Consider the following 21302-nt stretch of genomic DNA (forward strand, 5'->3'; position numbering starts at 1 on the left):
TTTCCAGGTTTAGAAATATGAATTCCAGACAGGAAAAACAATGCATACCATGGCCAGAGGCATGATAAGTGGATTTTGTAGAGGAAAGAGATTTAGGTGGCTTCCCAAGAGTGAAGAACCTCAAGTTCTGTGCTGAGACATTCAAAGCTGTGCTGTGGGAGCCACGGAAATATCACCTCTCCCTCACCTGCCTGTGCATCCAGGTCTAATGATGGCAGGTCCGAATTGCCATGGGAAAGAAGGACTCTCCATCAGGCAGACGCTCGTCAGCCCCTTTTTGGACATGAATCAGAGTGTCAACTACTGGATGGGGCGCTGGACAGGACTTTATGATCCCGTCCACCCCAAAGAGTGACCCCAGCCTCAGCTTTTCAGGGAGGTGTATTTACACGTCTCCCTCTGTGAAAGATATGTCTTTCACATATCTTTCACAAAGGTATTATTTGTTTTTGCTTTCTAATTCAGTAAACTTTTTATTATCTTAATAGCTGGGTACCAGAATTCATCTACAAAGTGATCATTCTTACTTGGAAAGCTCACCTGTCACGTTACTCTGAGTGCCAGGTAAGACTCCAAGGGGGTTGGTAAGAATGCAAGAAAAACAAACAAACAAGCCAAAGTCTAGCTAAGCTGTCCAGCTTGGGAACATGAGGCGTTCATAGGTCTGCCTGTGTCTCTGTATCAGTGAGGAAGAGGAGTGAGGGGCTTATAAGGGAGTAGGGGAGGAGGGATTAGAGACGGGCTGAGACCGAGGACTGCACGGAGTAGGGCCAGAGCCACTGTGCACAGATTCTGCAGACTGCAGGGGCTCAGGTTTGCTGGCTGAGGGGCCAGGGTAGGGCTGCAACAAAACCACTGCTTCCCTCTCCAAGTCCCTTGGTCTGTGAGCACGTGGACAGAGTGCCTCTATGGCTTCGAGGTGACCCTGGGAAAAACATCCTGTGGGAATTCCCTGGTGGCAGGGTGGCCAACAGAGTTTCACAAGGGAGCTCTTCAACGTTGGATTTGAAGCTGTTGGTAGGTAACCCCTTTCCTATCTCTATGTAAATCTTCAAGTAAATCTGCTATACTTATCAGCTCTTTGTGCAAGATGCCACACATGTGTGAATGTGTGTGTAGAATTGAGGAAGGGTGGATTTCTTGCCTGGTTTGTAGTCACATGGTATAAACAGCACTTGAAGAATCAGGGATCAGATGTGGAGACATCGGAATGCAGTCTGTTGCTGGAAATCCACAGAAACCCCAAAGCCTTTGCTTTTCCATTGAGCATGAAGTTAATGATTTGAGCCAGTTTATCTGGATTTCAAGGGCGGAAGGAAACAAATGACATCGGAATTATATTTATAGTTTCAGTGCCTCCAGCAAGATGTCATTGCTACATTAATTTTATGACTGTCTGTCTCTTTCTCAAGTAAGCTGCTATTGTATCATGCGTAGTTTACACAAGTCATGGGAGTTTTCAGGAAGCTGTTTAAAACACGTCTTATATGAGCAAATGGAGATTTGTGTTTCCAGGATCTGATAGAAGATAGTTCATTCATGCACTAGACCTTCTGAAATGTATTTTTATAGACAATAATTGGATGAACTAGCTGAATGCAACACAAGGCATGGAAGGGCAAGCCGTTACCTGTCCTGAGTTCAAGACCCAGCTCACGTGCTACGTCACTGTGTGAGTACCCCCAAGCTCTCTGATACGTAATTGTTCCATGACCCTGAAGTGTTGAGCATAAATGGTGCTTCACTACAACTTGGAAGCCTAAAAGATTTCTAACAATATGTATGATATTGTCCTAATCCTCTTTTTCAGTTGACTCCTTCCCAGAGGGGCCTCATGTTGCCTGTCTTTGCTTTGCTGTCTTTTAGTCCCTGCTTCTCCCCTCCTTTTTCATATGTCCTGGGGGAACTTTTATTTTCATCTAGTTCAGGGTTCCTTTACCTCTACACTCTTGAGCTCACGGGTTCAATGATCATTTGTTGCAGGCAGGGGCTGGGGTGTCCTGTGCTTTGTAAGATATTGAGCAGATGCATCCTTGTTTTCTCCTCACCAGATGCCAGTGCACTATTCTCCTGGCTGAAATGGATGGAAATATCTCCAGACACATGCCAATATCCCTCCAGGAGCCAAACAATACACCCTCCCCTCCAGTTTGGTGAATATCCAAGTTTGATGAATATTAAATTATTCTTGCCAGTGAGAAGTGGAAATTGAGGATTCTTCCTGGTTTCCATCCCCCTTCCCTCACTCTCTCTCTCTCTCTAACACACACACACACATACACACACACACACATGCATACTCACACATCACTGACGCTCATCTTCATCCTCTCATACTGACACAGATATTATTTCTCTAAGGCAGCTCAGTCAGTGGCACGGTAGGTATTTCCCACTGTGGGAGCACTCCCATCATGGGAGCAGGACTTGGTGAGGATGGAGGGCAGTCTTTCCTCTCTGGGTTCATCCTCTGATTCCCAGGGTGGGTGGAGACATCTGCACTGCTGGAACTCCGTGATCAATACTTGAAGCTGAGGCCCAACATGACTTTACAATTTGTTCCAGAAAATCTTTGCCCAGAAAGACAAACCAGTAAATAACTTTGTTCTGAACCTCAGGCAGCTCATTAAAAAAATTTTTTTTTTTTTTGGTCCTCAGTATGACTGATGCTCACCTGGGCAAACATCACCTTTCGCAGGACAACAAATTGCTCAACCGGGCAAACTGTCTTGTTCATCAAACAACTGTTTACTCATGAACACACCCTTCAGGGCTCTAGCCTTTCTACTCCTAAGCTATTAGAACAAAGACCTTCCTGAAACACTTAAGTTCAGACCACAGGACTCTCTAGTAATGTCACCCTTGCCCTCCCCCTTTCTGAGACACAAAAAACCTCTCCGGGTGGTGTTCTCCCTGATGTGATAGTAAAAACTCAACTCCGCCTGCTAAATGAAGTCTTCTTTGGGGAACTGGCAGTCCCCTAGAGCCTGTCTGCTTTTAAAGGAGGGGTTGCCATCATAAAGCATGGATCCAGTGATGCTTATCAAAAGACCAGGAAGAAATTTTGAAACAGCAGCTCGTCTGCATCTTTGCCCATATAGATTCCTAGTTATGGTGTCCCCACATTGCACTCTATAAGCAGAAAGGAAGCAACAAGTGGATTTAGGATTCTCTTGCCCACAAAGGGTGAGTTTAAGCAGAGTAGAGTCAGGGTCGCGAGTTTCATAAGCAGAGAAAATATGGAAAGCATAGGAACACACGTACACAACACACAGCACACACATGCACACACACACACGCATACACACGCACTTTGGAATGATGGAATATTTCACTTTTATTACTTTGCCATATTTAACGTGTGTTTCTTAATGAAAATGTTTTATTATTGTTAATCAGAATACTTGCTGCTATAATTTTAGATGGAATTATATGTGAATATAATTCTCTCCTAGCATATACTGGGATATTCAGGATCTTGGCTTCAAAAACTACTGCAGAGTTGGGAGTGTATCATCTGTAGAAAGCGTTAATTAATATGAAGTGTGAATGGAAAGAATTGTGATTACGTCTCCTTTTTTCCCCTTTGCATTTCTTTAACCACCTCAAGGTTACTAGAAAATGCACTTATTAGTGAGATGGAGTGGGTAACCTCTGGGGCATATGTCAGGATACAATAACCAGCAGTAAAATAAGTCACACTGCTGATACTCAGAGAGACGGAAGGATATAAAACCAGGAGATCCTTGACCCAGTAGGTCACTATAAAGATGAACTTCTAGGTTTGGCTTCATCTCTGGTTGTTTTAGTTGCTGAGTCATATGACTTTGGCCACTGAGTCAAGTCTTTGCAACCCCATGGACTGTAGCCATCCATGCTTCTCTGTCCATGGGGCTTCCCAGGTAATAATGCTAGTGGGTGGCCATTTCCTTCTCCAGGGGATCTTCCTGGCTTTTCCTCTACTACTTCCTAGCTGTGAAACCATGAGCAAAACGCTTCACTTTTTAGCTATAGTATATTCACCTGCTAAGGTGAGATGTCTATACCTGCCCAATGAGCCTCACGGATTTGTTGTAAAAACCAAAAGAGATACTGCAGAAAAACATGTTTAGGAACCAGTTCAAATTCATTTTATTATGAGAATACCTCTTACTTTTTCAAATTGATATAACCATTGGTTAACATAAACTCCCTGGAGAAGGAAATGTTGACCCATTCCAGTATTCTTGCCTGGGAAATCCCATGGACAGACGACTTGGTGGGCTTGCAGTGCACGGGGTCACGAAGAGTTGGACACGATGCAGTGGCTAAACACCACCACCGCCACCACCACCACCAACATAAACTCCCGCGCCTGGTGTGAATTCTAGAGCTATTCAGTTCAACGGGATTGCTCCAGGCAGACACAGGCATTTGGGGATCTCTGTCTTATTAGAGTACTGTGGCCTGGCACTGTACCAGGAGCCTGGCTGGAGACCCCAGCTTGCAGCCTAGTTCTCTTAGTGTGTGCAGGTGCTGGGTGCACCCACTGAGAGAATCCCTAGGTGGAATGCAGAGGATTGCTTGCATCACCATCCTTCAGCCTAGCCTGTAATCCACGAATTGGATTTTCTAGCGTGGAGCCTATGGGTTTTTCTAGTGGCTCAGCCGGTAAAGAACCTGCCTGCAATGTGGGAGACCTAGGTTCTATCCCTGGGTCAGGAAGATGCCCTAGAGAGGGTAATGGCAACCCATTCCAGTATTCTTGCCTGGAGAGTTCCATGGACAGATGAGCCCAGAGGGCTACAGTGCATAGGGTTGCAGAGAGTCGGACGTGACTGAGCAAGCAGCACTTTCACTTTCAGGGTGGAGTCAGGGGAATGGGAGGAATGAGGGAGGAAAAGATAAATAAGTCTGTCTCCTGCATCCACTACTGTGTCCTCACCAGCTTCTAGTAAGTGTTACCTCATATAACACCCGGAGTCAATACACGTATATAGTCTATATGTGATTGTGCCCGTTACAAGTTTCCAAAGCTTAAGTAATCTGCCCCAGGTCACAGAATTCATCACAGCAGAGCAAAAATTCACATCCAGCTGCATAAATTCCATTCTGCTTTACTCCATCCGAGCAAGATTTCGGGGATTTGTAGATTAGTGCTGTGGGGTAGGACAGCATCAGTACTAGAAGTCAGTTATGTTAATATCAGGCAGTTCCTAGACCTTAATGCCTTCAATTTTCTTTTCCTCTGCCACACTCTTTATTTTGATTCCAAGAATCAAGTAATCCAAGAATATTGTAATCCAGTGTTAATGAAACATGCATTGAATTCACAAAAATAGCTAAGTATTGTTTTCTTTTTCTTTCTCTCTTAAGGCTAGTTTTGAGTGGTGGGTGAGAATGGCTTTAAGGCAACAGCTTCCCACTTTTTTTGACTTTTGAAATATGAACTGGAGAAAGTAGGTAAAAACAGAATTTGATAGCTTGCAGGAAAGGTTTTTCTAAAATACCTCCAACGTGCTTAAGATATGAATAGGGAAGCTTACGCTCATCGTTACTTGCCAGCCTACCTGCCCACTAGAAGGAAATGTAGTATTTCCTTTTTATTTTCAGACTCTTGCCACTTCTCCAGATTTTCTAGGAACATTAGATGCTTACCCAGATCAAGGTGAGTCAGTCCTTTTCTAGACGTCCAGCCCAGAAAGAAGGCTGGGTTCTGAGCATCGGCTTCTCCCGGCTACACAGTGGTGCTGTTGTGGATCGGCCCTGCAGAGCCCTGTGGTGGGTTTTCCTGTCTGCAGTAAGGTGCTTACTGGTCCAGATTCTTGTCCCGGCTGAAAATATCACTTTGTCTCCAAAGTGATGGTTCTTTTCAAATCGTGTCCACAAGCCCAGGCGTTTCTACCCACCTCACTTCACTCTACCTGGACAAGCTAGCGTGCGTATGCATATGCACACTAGCGTGTGCTTCCTTCCTTAAAGGCAATTTTATCTCTGGTATCTGTTACCTTTCCCTGGACCTCTGATAGAATCTCACTGAGCAGCGGTGGAGTCCTCTTGTTACTTCTCTCCCAGAAGACCCACCCTGTACCTCTTATATAACTTCACCCCTATTTCTTAGTGAGTAACTTTGTATACCATTGGTCTCCAGAAGTAACAGCTCTGGTGCGATAATACGAGATTCTGTTCCTGATTCTCCTTGCTCCCGAGTATCACCCACATTTATATAATTCAGGGATCCCATAAGGTGTTTTTTCCTAAGTAATTTGTTTTTTCATATCTAAACAGAAGAATGGTTTAGCATAACTTTAAAATCCACCCCTTCAACATATACCCTGTTTGATGTCTTAACAGGTGCCTTATAGCTGATATATTATATGACATATTGAAAAAAAGGTTGAGGTTTGCAGTCTGAGAGAAACTGGGCTTTGAAGCCTGGCTCCCAGTCACCACTTGTGTGACCAGGTTATTGCTGTCTCAAACGAGGATTCTTTCTCTTACCTCCTGCCTCTGCCCCCAACCTCCACGATGCAGACTGATTCCAGATGGATTCACTGAAATCACTGCTCTGTGTAATAGGCCTTTAAAAAAATCCCCTCTTGTATATTCCAACTTTTCTGTATTGATCATGCATTCATTTTGTATTTTAGAGAAAAATAAAACCAGGAATGCATAGATGAAACATGATGGCATGCATGCATGCATGCTTGGTTGCTTCTGACTCTTTGCAACCCACTGGACTATAGCCCAATGGGTTCCTCTGTCCATGGGATTCTCCAGGCAAGAATACTGGAGTGGGTTGCTGTGCCCTCTTTTAGGGGATCTTCCTGACTTAGGGATCTAACCCAAGTCTCCTGAGTCTCCGGCATTTCAGGCAGATTCTTTACCCTTGAGCCACCAAGAAAGCCCAATGGTATACCACAGAGCACTTAAAACTGAACAACCTAGATCTATGTGTACAGCAGCAAGGAGAAACCTCCAAAGCCCTCAAAGGAGAGAGAAAGGCATGCTGTACATATATTCTATTTATGTTCAACTTCAGACATGCAAAGAGTAAAATAAGTTGAGGTTTGAAGGATCCAGTAGATAGTTTTCCCTTCCCTACCAGAGTTCTAACCCTAACCTGGGCCCTAGGAAGCTGGCGTAGGGCCTGGAGCGGGGGCCCACTGAGTGTGCGGCAATGAGTGCGGGGGGACCCCCGCCCCCGGGTGCCTGCAGGTGGGAGAAACCAGATTCTCCACCTAATTTTTGGGGCCTCTGCTGGTGACAGCCATTACCCTCTCTGGCTTGCGTGGTGCTGGTCCAGGCAGAGATGTCCCTACAAGGATGAAATCTGGCACCTGGGGACATCTGTGCTTAGCTTCAGAGCATGTCTACAGAGAGTCAGAGAAGGCACTGGCAACCCACTCCAGCACTCTTGCCTGGAAAATCCCATGGATGGAGGAGCCTGGTAGGCTGCAGTCCATGGGGTCTCGAAGAGTCAGACACGACAGAGCAACTTCACTTTCACCTACCAGAGTTCAGTGACCTCATGTGGAGCCCCCTGAGTAGCTTCTGGAAAGACCCTTTGTGTGGATTGAGTTTGGGTAGGGAGGGGTTTGCACTCCCCTTCGTCCCCTTTGATGGGATGGGGTGAAGGAAAGCTGAACACCTGCTAATTCCTTCTCTAAAAAGCCCCAGTTCTTTGATCTCTTTATCCTTTGGAAGAATGTATTGCAAGCCTTTTCATAAAGCCTGAAGGTGAGTGATGGAGTCAGCTTGGCCACCTCTCCTCAAGTCTTGATCTAGAATGTCTGTGCTTGAGAATATGGGATATTTAAGAGGCACTGATTTATAAGTGGTCTTTGGTTGGGGGTGGGGGTGGATTTCTGCACAGACTCCAGGGTAGTAGCAGATGACATTGTTAACACATTTTCACGTATCATTAAGGCCCCAGGGTTTCACAGTCAGGCCCCAAAGCTGTTCATTCGGTGCCTGGTTCTTCTATGCTCAGCCCTGTACGGGGTACTTGGCCATGAACAAGGCCAGGCTTCCGGCTGTGGGGGTTTCAGGGCTGGTTGGAATTACCTTCCTAGTTGGTTCTTTGCCACTGTCTCCTGCAAACGAGCTAAGCGTCATCACTGCGCTGACTCACCAGGATGTCCTGCGTACTTCCCCACCTTGGGGCCTTTGCTGTGCGTGTCCCTCTGTTTGCAGTGACCTTTCTTCACTCCATGGGCCAGGAAGTCCTCGCTGATTGCCAGGCTACCACATCTCTCCCGTTCTCACTGTCCTTCCTCTGTGCGGCTCTAACCCTCTCCGGGTGGGCCTGACGTTGGCTCGAGCTGTGCATGTAGCTGGCTCCGTGGACTGGGAGCTTTGGGAGGGCACAGCTTTGGCTTTTTCATTTTCGTGTTCACTGTGGGGCCTGGCGCAGTGACGGGCACCCAGCAGAGTGGAGGACGTCTAAGTGCGCTTCGCCATGAACTGCTCAGCCCCCAGAGCACGAAGCTGCCTCTCCTCCTCCCTCGGGGGTCTCAGGAAGAGTGGCTATCAGGATGGGTGGCAAGAGCACTGGGCAAGGCATCCTGAAGCCTGGATTTTCCTTCCTGAGCTTTCAGCCTCCTGGTCCTTGGGATGCCATTGTCCCTCTCTGGGCACAAGGCTCTGCTTCTCAGAAGCGGGGCTCAGGGCTCACTGCTCAGAATGTGTAAGAATCCGTTGCTATTTGCTGTGCTTCTTTCAGATCTGACCTCCTCTGACTGTCTGTCTGTCTCTCTTTCCCCTTGTCCTTCCTCTGAGGTGTGTAATAAACCAAGAGTTTACAGTAAAAGCACAGGAAAAGCCGAATGATGTGTTCTCTTCAGGAAAGTACCTGGTCCCCCCAGGTAGCCAGCGGCTGCCTCAGGAACCCGGAGCCTCCCTGAGCTGTGGCTCCTGAGGACTTTCAGTGTAGACCTGGTAACCCACCTCAAGCTTTTGATGTGGCTTTGACAGGGCATGATACACAAGCAGCCCTGATTCAGAGCTGCAGAAAAGCTTGCTGCTTGCCACCACCAGCCCCAGGGATCAAACAGTGGTGGGGGTCAGTCGGGGAAATGGCAGAGAACATGAACCTCAGCGATCACACCCGCCTGCTCCCCAAACTTCAGGTGGAGCCAACATTTTTTTTTCTGCCAAAGCTCTCCTAAAGAGGGAAATAGACGTGCCCTTTGAATCTGTGTGCATCCTGAGAAGCCAGGCGATGTTCAAAGGAAGCCCCTGGAGAGACAACAGATTGAGTAGTCAGTCCCCGAATATTCAGAGATGTCTGTGCTCATATAAAGAACTGAGGAATCTCCAGTTGGTTTATACACATCTTCTTAGTAGAAATGAAGATGATAGAGGATCCTGAAGATATGGTTTCTACTGATGGCTTTCACTCATTTATTCACGTACTTAGCGAAGATTTGAAGACTGATGCTGCACATAGCACTATGCTGTCACCACGAACACAATGGTTTTAGGCAGATAGATGGTAGATATGTAGATATCGATATGGCTATAGATATGGCTGTGGATGTGGATATAAAGAGAGACAGAGATAATGACTGGACCCTTGCAAAGCTCAGAATCCGGAAATGGACACAGGCGTTTATATCAACAGTGGCACCGATAATTGTGGTAACTGCCCAGGGCGAAAAGAGTGGTGAGCCACAAACCTACTAAATGGGGCACTCTTGATTTTTTTTTTTCTGGGCTCAGGCAAAGCTTCCTGCATAGAGTCATTTGAGAACTGAGCTCCAGTGAAAGGAGACCATCGTCCCCCAGCCTCCCCACCACACACACTGGTCAAATGAATCGCAGTGTGGATTCGGAGTCTGCTTGAGTTTCCATCTGTCTCCACGATGATAAAGTCAGTCGATTTACACAGTCATCGAGGGACCCAGGCTCCCTCCTTCTCCCCTCCCATCTGCAGCTCTAGAATGCTGCTTTCAGTTTCAGCTGACAGGATGCCTGCTGCTCCTGTAGGCGTTATGATGCTTTCAGGTGCCAAGAAAGGAAGGACCAGATGCCAGAGGGGGCATTTTCTTTCAAAGAGGTTACCCACAAGCCCCAGCCATTGGATTCTGCCCAAGTCTCATTGGCCAGAAATGGATCTCGTAGCTACTCCTAGTTGTAAGAGTGTCTGGGAGGAAGGGAGGGGTGGTGTGTGTTGAACTGGGCACTTTGCCTCTTTGAACCAAATCAGAGGAGACTGGGTGGTAAACTAGCTGTGTCTGCCTGAACTATAGCCAGTGTTTATTTTCCTTTGGCCATGTATGTCTTTTCCTCACTTTAGGCAACACAGTGACCAGGTTTTCTTTCTGGAAATGAACCTGCTTCCATGATGAACATTCCTCTTTTCCTGCCTTCCTGAAACCAAAGGATGGTCCTTTAGGACTTTGCATCCTGAACAAAAGAGACAAAGATGGAAAAATAGTTGGAGTACATTCATTCCAAGGTATGGTCAAAACTATTGGTGATTTCCTGCCGCCTAGAACCCTGGAATTGCCCACTTTCTGCTGTTTTCACACTTGGTTCTCTAGTCTTCTCTCAGATTCAGTAAGCTAAACTCCTGGAGCCTCTGCTCTTTCCTCCTGATGCCTTTTATTTGGTGCCTGCTTCTCCCTTGGACCTGTCCCCTCTCCTCTCCTCCCCCCTTCCCCCTAGCACCCGGCTCTTCACTTGAAGCTCAACCTAGTCGTCTGGTGTTCAACTCTCTTGCTCCAGGTGGCTGGCTGCGTGTCTGTGCCTCTCCCTAACCCCACCCTCTAGACTGCACACTCCCTGAAGGCAGGGATAAGATCTAGTCCACTTTAGGATTTGACTTCCAGCACTGAGCATTGTGTACAGCGTGTGCGGTTTCTGAATGCATGGTTATTGTTGCTGTTGTTTAGAGGTCCAGCAAGGTACTGGGAACTATTGCAAAATTATCACAGAACAGACAAAGCAGAAGGCAGAGCGGAGCGATTCCTGACGCATCTTCAGACCGTTTCTCAGAATCCTGCCAGTGGACAGATGTAGAGAGTCCTCGTTCTTCAGTGAGCCCTGGCTCCTGCAGCCACCCTCTCCTCTGCATCACATTTTTCACTGCACCGTCTTCCTCCTCTCCTTCTTCCCTCTTCCTTGCTGTCATCACCACCCTTTTCTTCATCGTCATCATTATCCTCATCACTGTTAGCTCTTTTTGTGTACTTATTAATACTACGTGCCAGGCCTGTTATAGGTAATATCTAAGAGGATAAGCTTCTTGCCCAAGATTATAGCTAATTTCATAGCAAGGTTAGGACTCAAACGGAAGTCAGCTTGACCCCAAACCTGTGTTCTTGACCCTTCCCTCTCTCAGTCACAGGGTTCTCTGGCAGAGGACAGGGAATTGCTGAAGCCATTCTCCACCTTCAAATCCCTCCTGTGAGCCCTGCAGCGCCCGCTGTGACGCTCATAGACCCCTAGTCCTGCCGCCAGTGCTTCCCTCCACCTCGGGAGCCGTCCCTGACACCCACCGACCTGCCCCTGCTCCACCCCTTGCCCCCAGGTTCTAGCACTACCACGGCTTGGCGCACCAAGCATGCGCTGTGCTCTTCCAGCCCTGCGTTCTCTCCAGCTGAAACACCCTCCCCAGTCCTCCTGTACCAATCATAGTCGTCATTTAAGACCTCTGTCAAGTGGCGGAGACACGTGAACTCCTCCTGGGTCCCCACCCGCCCCACTTCAATTTCAGCAAGTTGCTTAGCCTTTCGAAGTCTCTTAGTTTCCGTAGGAAGGAGATAAAAGTATACACTTTGGGAATATGAAACAGTGCTCACATAATGACTTATGCCCCCGCCCCCTCTCCCGACCACCCCTTTTATTGCATCTGCCACCCACCCTTTCTCTGAGTCAAAGATGCCGGCAGCCGATGGGCCTGCCTCTCCATCATTTTTGGTGATCGTCTTCGGTGATTAGACAGGAAGAAATGACACCCTTGGCAGTCATCGCTTCTTTCTGTCTAGTCTGCTAGGATATTCATGGACTCCTGATGTCTCAGTCCCCCAGTGGCTGGTGAGAGGCACCCTAGACAGGAATAGCTGCCACATCAAGGATGGAAATTCTATCTCAACAGCCTTGCCACTGGTTTATGTGGGCAGGTCGGATAAGGGGCACTGTGGACTGTGTGTAGAGAAGAGAAGGTGTGCATGCAAGGAAGAAGAGCTGGCTCCAGTCACAGAACTGCCTCTTACTGTGCGATTCCATCATGTCTCTGTCTCTCTGGCCTCAGTTTCCCATCCGTAATATCTGATACTGGGGCTCAGTCCCTAAGCAGTGTCCACCTGGATCAACTCTTCAGTCTGGAAGACTGTTTCGGAGAAGTCAGCTTGGCTTCAGATATCCCATGGTGTTGGGGAGGAGTGACTGTTGGTGGTGGGTCATCCTGAACTAGAGGAGTCCAGGATGTGTGTGTGTGTGTGTGTGTGTGTGTGTGCACAGGGGCTGCTCAGAGGATGTGTGGCATCAACCTAGAAACAGCTACTGGGAATTCAGGACCACTTGGAATTCTTGAAGACACTCCAGACTGTCACTTAGATTATCCTAAAGTCAAGCAGTTAGCATTCACTGAGTACCTACTGTATACTCCATGATACTGATAGGAGTTTTACATTTAGAGTTATATTTTTATAAGGATAGTTGAGTTATTCTTATACTCTTTCTCAGAGCTAAGGATCATCATTGGTCCAAACAGCCTTTCATTTTGTTTTTATTTTATTTATATTATTTTCTTCCTTGCACCCTTGGTTCCCTCTCCTAGTCTCTTTACACTCCATCATAAAGACATGTATATATTTAAAAAAATGTGTAGTGTTTATGGTGAATCTATAAGCTCTTAATTTATATGTATGATGCCATGATACATATCTTATTCAGTTTCCTCTTCCTTCACTCAATATTTTATTTTGAGACCCTATCTACCTTCTAGTTGACTTTTCTAACTGCTACACAGTATCTCTATCGACCCACTACACTGCACCCTTCTATTCTGCTAGGGGTGGCAAGTGTATCATCTCTAATTCCCAGAAGCAGTGAGTCAGGTTTTATCTGCTGGGTTACTCACTGCTTTTTTTTTTAACCTTTAAAAATTGGAATAGAGATGCTTTACAATGTTGCATTAGTTTCTATTATACAACAAAGTGAATCAGCTGTAGGTATACATATATCCCCTCCGTCTTGAACCTCCCTCCCACCCTTCCCCCATCCCACCCCGCCAGGTCCTCACAGAGCCCCGGGCACCGAGCTGAGCTCCCTGTGTCACAGAAGCTCCCCACGCGCTGTCCGTCACACGCGCTCGTGTAGACGTGCCGGCGCCACGCTCTTCAGTCTTCCCACCCTCCCTTTCCCCGCCCTACGTCCACACGTCCGTTTTCCACGTCTGCGCCTCTATTCCCGCCCTGCAAATAGTTTCAACAGTACCGTTTTTCTAGATTCCATATGCATGCACTAACATACAATATTTGCTTTTCTCTTTCTGACTTACTTCACTCTGAATGACAGCCTCTAGGTTCATCCACATCCCTACAATTGATTCAAGGCAGACACTTCCTGCTGATGGAGATAGTTTTGGGTGCTGTGCAGGGGAACTATTAGCAACGTGGAATTATATACTGTATTACACCATGTAGATCCTATCAGTTCAGTGATAGTAAGTCATTACTAACCCTCTTTACTCTCTACATTTTCCTTTTAAATAGATCGGGAGCAGGCCTCAGGCTAACAGGTTTGCAGGCAGCACACTCTGGCTGAAATTTAATTATGTTGGAAATTCAATTAAAAGGTAACAATAAAAACCTATCTATTTAAATGTTTCCATCTATTTTAAATAAACAACCTGTATTTCCACTTAAAGAAGTGACTTTCCATATGTAAGAGAATTTAAATGTTGCTGATTATATACACATCATTATTGTATATTCCATTAAGAAAGAAAAAAATTATGCTGATTGACTGTCACACACCATTGAGCATGAACAGGCTGCCTTCAAAGATGTTAAAATGTGAACAAACATGTACCTGTTTTTGTTTCCTTTGACAAACAAGGGGAGTTATATAAAGAAGACAGTTGATTTAACAAAAAGTAAATAAATGACAATTCTTGAATTAAGTGAATTTGGTAAAAATGAAGATGCTGATGCAGGAATGACTGGAGTTTGGGAAACACTGAATTAGCTCATGTAGATGATCCTCAGACCAGCTTTGTGAGGAAGGCATAGTTATTCCTGCTTAGCAGACAAGGAGGTTTAGAGCAAATTTATATTCAGGCAAGTAGGTCAAAAGTCCTCACCTCCAGGTCCTAAGAATCCATCACTTGTGACTTCATTTCGGGGTGGCCTCTCCTTGCCCCTCCTTTTGGAGAGGCTTTGAAGAGTGCCTGGATCTTGGTTGTTTCCTCCCAATCTTGAACCCTTCAAACACTTGAATGCTTATGGGTTAGTAACCACCATCACTCCACCCCAAATATGAAGTAGCGTGTTCTGGTATCTTTCTTACAATGGCTACATTATCAACAGAGAAGTCAAATGATGATGAGTGAACATTTCTGATATTGAAGCACCCACTAAGGGATATATGTTGAGGACAGAGAACATTCTAGTAATGGGTGAGGCAAGAGCAGTAGAAGCAACAGCAGCAGTTGTAATGCTTTGTGAGTTACAAGTTTTTTTCACTTTTTAAAAAATTTGATCCTTACCACCATCATGAGTAGATATTATCCCCATTTTACAAGTGGAAAAACTGACAATGTTAATTTACCCCAAATCATACAATTAATAACTGGTAGAAATGGAAGTAGATCTGTGAAGGAACTGCCTTTTCCTCTCTCTTTTTAAATTAAATTCCCTTCCGAGTTAGCTGTAGATTCACTACTATTAGAAATAATGTAGACAAGTCCAAGAGGTCTGGTGTGCTACTGGATTCATCTTTTTCCCTCACTGGTAACATTTTGAAAAATTGTTACACCATATCAGACCAGGGCGCAGGACATGGATACAATTAAGACATAGGGTCTGTCCAGGGGTCTTGCCCTTTTATATTCACCTCCGCTTTCCTCTCCGGCACTGCATCCCATTCCTGACACCTGGCAATCACTAATCTGTTCTCCCTTTCTGCAATTTTGTCATTTCCAACGCTACATAAATGTCGTTACACAGTACATAACCTTTAGAGGCTGTTTTTCCACCCAGCTTCACCCTCTGAAGATTCACCCAGGTTGCTTAGCGTGTCGATAGCTTGTTCCTATTACCCTGACTAGTTCTGTGGTTTGTCCACCCAGCTTTTTAATAGGTTGTTTTCAGTTTTCAGCTATTACAAATAAGGCTTCTGTGAATAACCTCACCCAGGTTTTGCATGAACGTAAAGGTTCGTTTCTCTGGAATAAATGCCTAAGAATGTGATCACTGGTTTTTGGGGCAGTTGCATGTTTTTCACAAGAAACTGCCAGACTGTTTTCCAGAACGGTTATGTTGTTTGTGTCTTTCACCAGCAAAGTATGTGACCCAGTTTCCCTTCATCTTTACTCACATTTGGTTTTGTCATTAATTTTTATTTTGGCCAATTTGACAGGTATGTAGTTATATCCCACTGTAGTTTTCATTTGCTTTTCCCTGCTGCTGCTGCTGCTGCTGCTAAGTCACTTCAGTTGTGTCCGACTCTGTGCAACCCCATAGACGGCAGCCCACCAGGCTCCCCCATCCCTGGGATTCTCCAGGCAAGAACACTGGAGTGGGTTGCCGTTTCCTTCTCCAATGAACGAAAGTGAAAAGGGAAAGTGAAGTCGCTTAGTCGTATCCGACTCTTCGCGACCCCATGGACTGCAGCCCACCAGGCCCCTCCATCCATGGGATTCTCCAGGCACGAGTACTGGAGTGGGGTGCCATCGCCTTCTCCCTAATGGCTAATAATGTCAAACATCTGTTATGTGCTTGATTGCCATCTGTATATCCTCTTTGTTGAAACTTGGCTGCTTTTTTCACCCAAGTATACTTCCATTTTCCCCAATATTCTTTCTTTAAAAAAATTAAATTTTGTATTGAGATAATTATAGATTCATAACACTATGGCAGTGTTTAAATAATCCAGAGGTCAATAATATGAACCACTAAAAAAGCGGACAAAAGATTTGAAAAGACATTGATCCAGAGAAAATATACAAATGACCAATAAGCACATGAAAAGACAGGCAGCCTCACGAGGTACCAGGGGTATACAGACCAAAACCATGGTGGGATTCCATTTCACATCCACTAGAATGGTTGTGATAAAAAAAAGGGAGCAAGAAAATGACAAGTGTTGGCAAAGACATGGAGAAACTGGAAACTTCCCACACCGCTGATGGAATGTAAAATGGTGGAGCTGTTTTAACACAGTCTGGCAGTCTGTCAAAAGATTAAGCTCAAACACAGCAATTCCATTCCCAGGTGTATGTTTAAGAGAACCAAAAGCATATGTCCAGCCAAAGACTCATACATAAATATTTATAGTCACAGTATTCATAACAGCCAGAAATGCAAACAACCCAATGTCCATCAACTGATGAATAGATAATAAAATGCAGTATAGCCATACGATGGGATATTGTTCATCAAGAAAAAGAAATGAAATATTGATACATGCTACAACAAATGTGTGAAAAAGCCAGTCACAAAGGACCACCTGTTGTATAATTTCAGTTCTATGAGATACCCAAACAGACCAATCTGCAGAGACAGAAAATAGATTAGCAGTTTCCTAGGGCTTTGGGGTAGGGAGTATGGAAGAATGGTAGATAAAAGATGCAGGGTTTCTTTTGGCGAATAATTAAAATGTTCTAAAACTGTGATGATGGATATGCAATTCTGTGAATACACTAAAAGCTATTGAATTGTACAAGTTACATGAGCGAATTCTATATGATGCATATCTCTATAAACTTTTTTTTTTAAGAAATAATAAGGGGATATTCTGTGTACCCGTTACCCAATTTCTCCCAATGGAATTAGCTTGCAAAACTACGGTATGAGAGACTATTGACCCCAGGATGGTGAGATTGGTACAACCTCCTCTGTATTTAGATTCCCCCAAGTTTGCCTGTACTTCTCTGTTTGTCTCGTATTCTCTCTGTCTCTGTGCCCGTGTGTATTGTTCTATATATTTTGATCACAAATACTGGTTTGTGATATTTGTGATAATGTCATAGTCAAGACACCATCATAGTCAAGACACCAAATGAAATACTGCCTCTTTTAAAGCTCTGTTCACTTTAGTTTCCGTCTAAGGAAGTGCTCCAAAGACCTCTCACTTGCCCTCACTGTTAATAACCCAAAGCAGAGCAGATACCCCCCATCCTTTTTCCCCAGGCATACCCGTTCTTGTTGTCAAAGGGCAGAGGTCATAATGGAGCATGAATTCCCACCCACACTGGAGAGACAGAAGGTTGGGATTGCAGGCACAATTCATCTAGATTCTAGAATCACCCACACTTCTGAAAGAGTAGGAAATTATCTTACCAAAAGGAGGAACATGAATTCTGGAAGGGGGATACGCCCCCATGTCTCCACTCCCGCTTTCTCCTCCCACCAATTTCGGAAGCGATCTCTAACTCCCAGGCTCAGTGGGTGACTTGTCAGCGCTTTCGGAGATCCGGTCTTTATTGGGCTGCCGCTAACAAACGCTCTCAGGGACAGGAGTGGCAATGATTCATCTGTACTAATCCCTGTGTTTTCATCAGCCCTGCTTCTGTGAGAGGGGACAGCCCCGGTCGCTCTTCCACATCATCATGTTTGGTTTCTCTCAAAATGTTTGCTCAGAAAAAAGCCCAGAGTTTGGCCTGGGCTCATTCTGGGCTTCCAGGGGAATTCCCCATCCGCAGACTCCAGGCGTGTAGTTGCTAGAACATTCGCTCCTTACCTGGCAGGGCAGAAGGTGAAGCTGGCTTTAGCACAGAGGTTTTGAGGGGGGATCAAAGACAAGCTTACTGGGATCCCATCTTCCAGGACAAGAGATGAGGGAAGAAATAGCTGCTGTTACTCTCTGTGTCTCCACTGTGATCCCACTGCCTCCACAGCGCGGGTCCTATCACAGCTGACCACGTGCTAGCCTCAGCTTGACCCTCCATCTGGATCTTAGAATCCAGCCATGACTGGGCCACCTAACACTTCCCTTGTGCACTTCTGGTCTCTGCCACCCTCACTGTGGTCCCCAAACACTGACTTCATCATCTGATCCCCACCTCTGCAAAACCTCAAACTCCTCAAACAGTCACCATCCCAAGATCCCAGGAAAACTTTGCCCTGTGACGTGGTAGAATCTCCAAAAACAAGTACTACCACAAAGGATGATAATATCCTGATCATATCTTGATTAGCGGAGGAACTTTGTGAGACTAAAAGAAGCTCAGAGATGTGAAAAGGCCACATAGCGATGAGCGATGAGAATTTGTAACAACACATTTAAATGTCTCTTTCTTAACCATGGTTTCCTTAAAGTCTCCTAACTCTTTCAAGCCCTTCATCCCAGGTCCTGTCTTCCTTAGTAAGACCATAGCCTTGCAAACCAGAGGCAAAAAAAGGTGATCAGCTGGCCCTTGGAGACCCAAGGTGGAGCTGGTGTTGAAGCTTGAGTCTGAAGCCCATCTGCCTGCAGAACTCCCTTTTCTTTGAGGGAGGTCAGTTTTTTCCTTGAGGCTTTCAAATGGTTGGTTGAGGCCCACCTACATTAAGGCTCTAGAGCCATATTCTTCCCTCAAAGTTGACTGATTTAAATGTTTATTCTTGTTCAGTCCCTCAGTTTTGTCTGACTCTTTGCGACCCCATGGACTGCAGCATGCCAGGCTTCCCTGTCCTCACTATCTTCCGGAGTTAGTTCAAACTCATGTCCATTGAGTCAATGATGCTATCCACCCATCTCATCCTATGCTGACCTCATCTAAAAAAATACCTCCACAGCAACATCCAGACATGCTTGATCAAATATCTGGGTATCATAGCCTAGCTAAATTGACACACAGAATTAACCACCACATCAGCCAAGACTTTTATGGAAAGGAGACTAGGAGGGAAGGAGAGGGGACTGAATCATCTGTGTGGGTATTTGACCAAGAAAACAGAAGTACTTTAGATAAATGAAAGAAACGTCTAGAACAGAACGCTATTCTTGTTGTTTCCCACTCTGGCTGGGGAGCTGCCGACAGAACTGCCTCACAGGGTATCAGACAAACGTAAGGGCAGGTGTCTACCAGTGAACATGCAGGGCAGCGTCTGGGAGGCCACAAGGCTGAGTCCTCTCGAGTTGCCTTCAGTTCCCGTGGGTCCTGTGTGCTGTTCACTCGTCCCCAGTAGCTAGGCGCTGGGGCCGGGGACTGGTTAGCAGATCCATCAAAGCAGGACCAGGATCGTTCTGTGGAGAACAGCAGAGATGACAAACCACTGGAGCTGAGGTCCAGTGGACTCACAGCCAGATCTCAGAAAGGTGTCGAGGTGGTAGGGCTGAGTTACCAGACTTCGCCCAAGCCGAGGAAGAGAGAGAGAAACACACAGACCTCCAACTGAATGTGTTTCATACTTGGTTGTAAATGCTAGAAGGTCAGCCTGGAGCCAGGGAGATCAATGGCGTTTCTTCTGATACCAGCCTCCAGCAGGCTTTGTGCCTTGGGGCTCCAGCGTTTCCTTTCCATCCTAAGGTTCCATAAGCCGCACCTAGGCGTCATCCTGAAGAAGAATTGGGGATGGCAGGGTCAAACCATCACTTTAGAGATTGGACCTTTCTCTTGTAGAGAAACTGAGAAATTTCTAAAGCGTTTATTAGTATTTCAATTACTGGTGCAAATTAAGTATAAATTATATAAAACTTAAAGTCCACATTTTTATCTGGCTCACTGGCTTGAAGATTAGATCTCTGGGTTCTTTAGGGAAAGCAACACATTTCAAAGCTGGCCTTCACTCCAAGGTCAGCTTCGGCAAATTGAAGGAGGGACACGCCCATCATTCTTCTACAATGTTGCTACACTTCCGTGACTTTTATTTTGAGAAAGAAAAGAAAAATATTGAAAGGTAAAAAGAATAATATCCCATGCATTACCACTACCCAGAGGAACAAACGCTAAGGCCTTGTCATATTTGTTTCGAGTTTTCTAGACACACGTGAAACACTACGGATGAAATACAGCCCCCCTTTACTCTTATCCCCAGACCCGCTTTCCTCCTGTCTTCCCCAGAAGCAACCAGGTTCACGAGTTTGATGTGTGTTCTTGTCCACTGGAAAATACCTTTATCTATACAAATGCACACATCCAGGAAAAATACAAAATACTGTGTATGTGTTTAAAATACAACCAGATGGTACCCACCTGTATTTATAATTCAATAACTGCATTTTTCATTCATTCTTAATGAGACTACATTCTAATGGTTCTACTTATCCAGCTGCTACATTTCATTTACTTTCCTGTTGATAGGCATTCTGTTTTCTTCCTTACTTTAAAATGTGTAGCCAGGTTTCAGTGGACATCTCTGCACAGTAGTCTGCCTTGACCTGTGGTTTCACTTCCTGCAGTTTCACTTTACCTGTGGTCCATGAGGGTCCAAAAACTACTAGATGGAAAAGATGGAAAATTCCAGAAATGAGCAATTTACATAAGTTTTCATTTGCTCACCATTATGATGAAACCTCCGGCTGTCCTGCTGCGTCCCAGCCAGGATGTGAGTCATCCCTTTGTCCAGGGCTTCTCACCTATTAGTCACTTTGTAGATGTATTGGTTGTCAGTCCACTCCTGTGGTGTCTCAGTGCTTCTGTTCAAGTCACGCTTATGGGCCCGAAGTGCAAGAGTAGCGACTCTGACAAGACACTGTGTGTAAAGAGTTCCGTATGACCTGTGATTTCAGGCATGCGCTGGGGGTCTTGGAACGTATCTGCTGAAAGTAAGTGGGGGCACGGTATGCGTTTCCATGAACACAGATGCTTCTCTCTCTATGTTGTGCTTCGAGGCGCGGACTGCTGGCTTTATTGTATGAGGCTGTTCTCACACAAGGGCCTCAAGAACCTGTGCCTGTGTCCGTCTTTTCCTCGGACGCTGAATTCCTTGAGGCTGTGGGCTGGCACCCCTGTACTGCCTGCTCCTGGCACAGAATGTTGAGATAAATGAACAGATACACGAATGAAGGAAAGGCACCGCCTGCTTTCCCAGTCTAGCTGCTTCCCTCACCCCAGCATGACGAGAGTCAAAGGAAGTCCCTGCCACGACTTGCAACATGTATTACTCAAATGAGCTCTTTTAATTAATTACCACAACTTTCTGAGATATAGAATTTTGTAGGTGATA

General features: G+C 45.6%; 1 long non-coding RNA gene across 1 annotated transcript; it reads left to right on the forward strand.

The window, feature by feature from the left end:
* The first annotated feature begins 486 nt into the window (after positions 1 to 486).
* LOC113897901 lies at positions 487 to 3307 on the forward strand. The gene is made up of 3 exons (XR_003512447.1): positions 487 to 564; positions 1573 to 1672; positions 2052 to 3307. It is a non-coding gene; the product is annotated as an uncharacterized LOC113897901 (long non-coding RNA).
* The last annotated feature ends 17995 nt before the right edge of the window (positions 3308 to 21302 follow it).

Source organism: Bos indicus x Bos taurus, chromosome 8, assembly GCF_003369695.1.
Source record: "Bos indicus x Bos taurus breed Angus x Brahman F1 hybrid chromosome 8, Bos_hybrid_MaternalHap_v2.0, whole genome shotgun sequence".
NCBI lineage: Eukaryota > Metazoa > Chordata > Mammalia > Artiodactyla > Bovidae > Bos > Bos indicus x Bos taurus.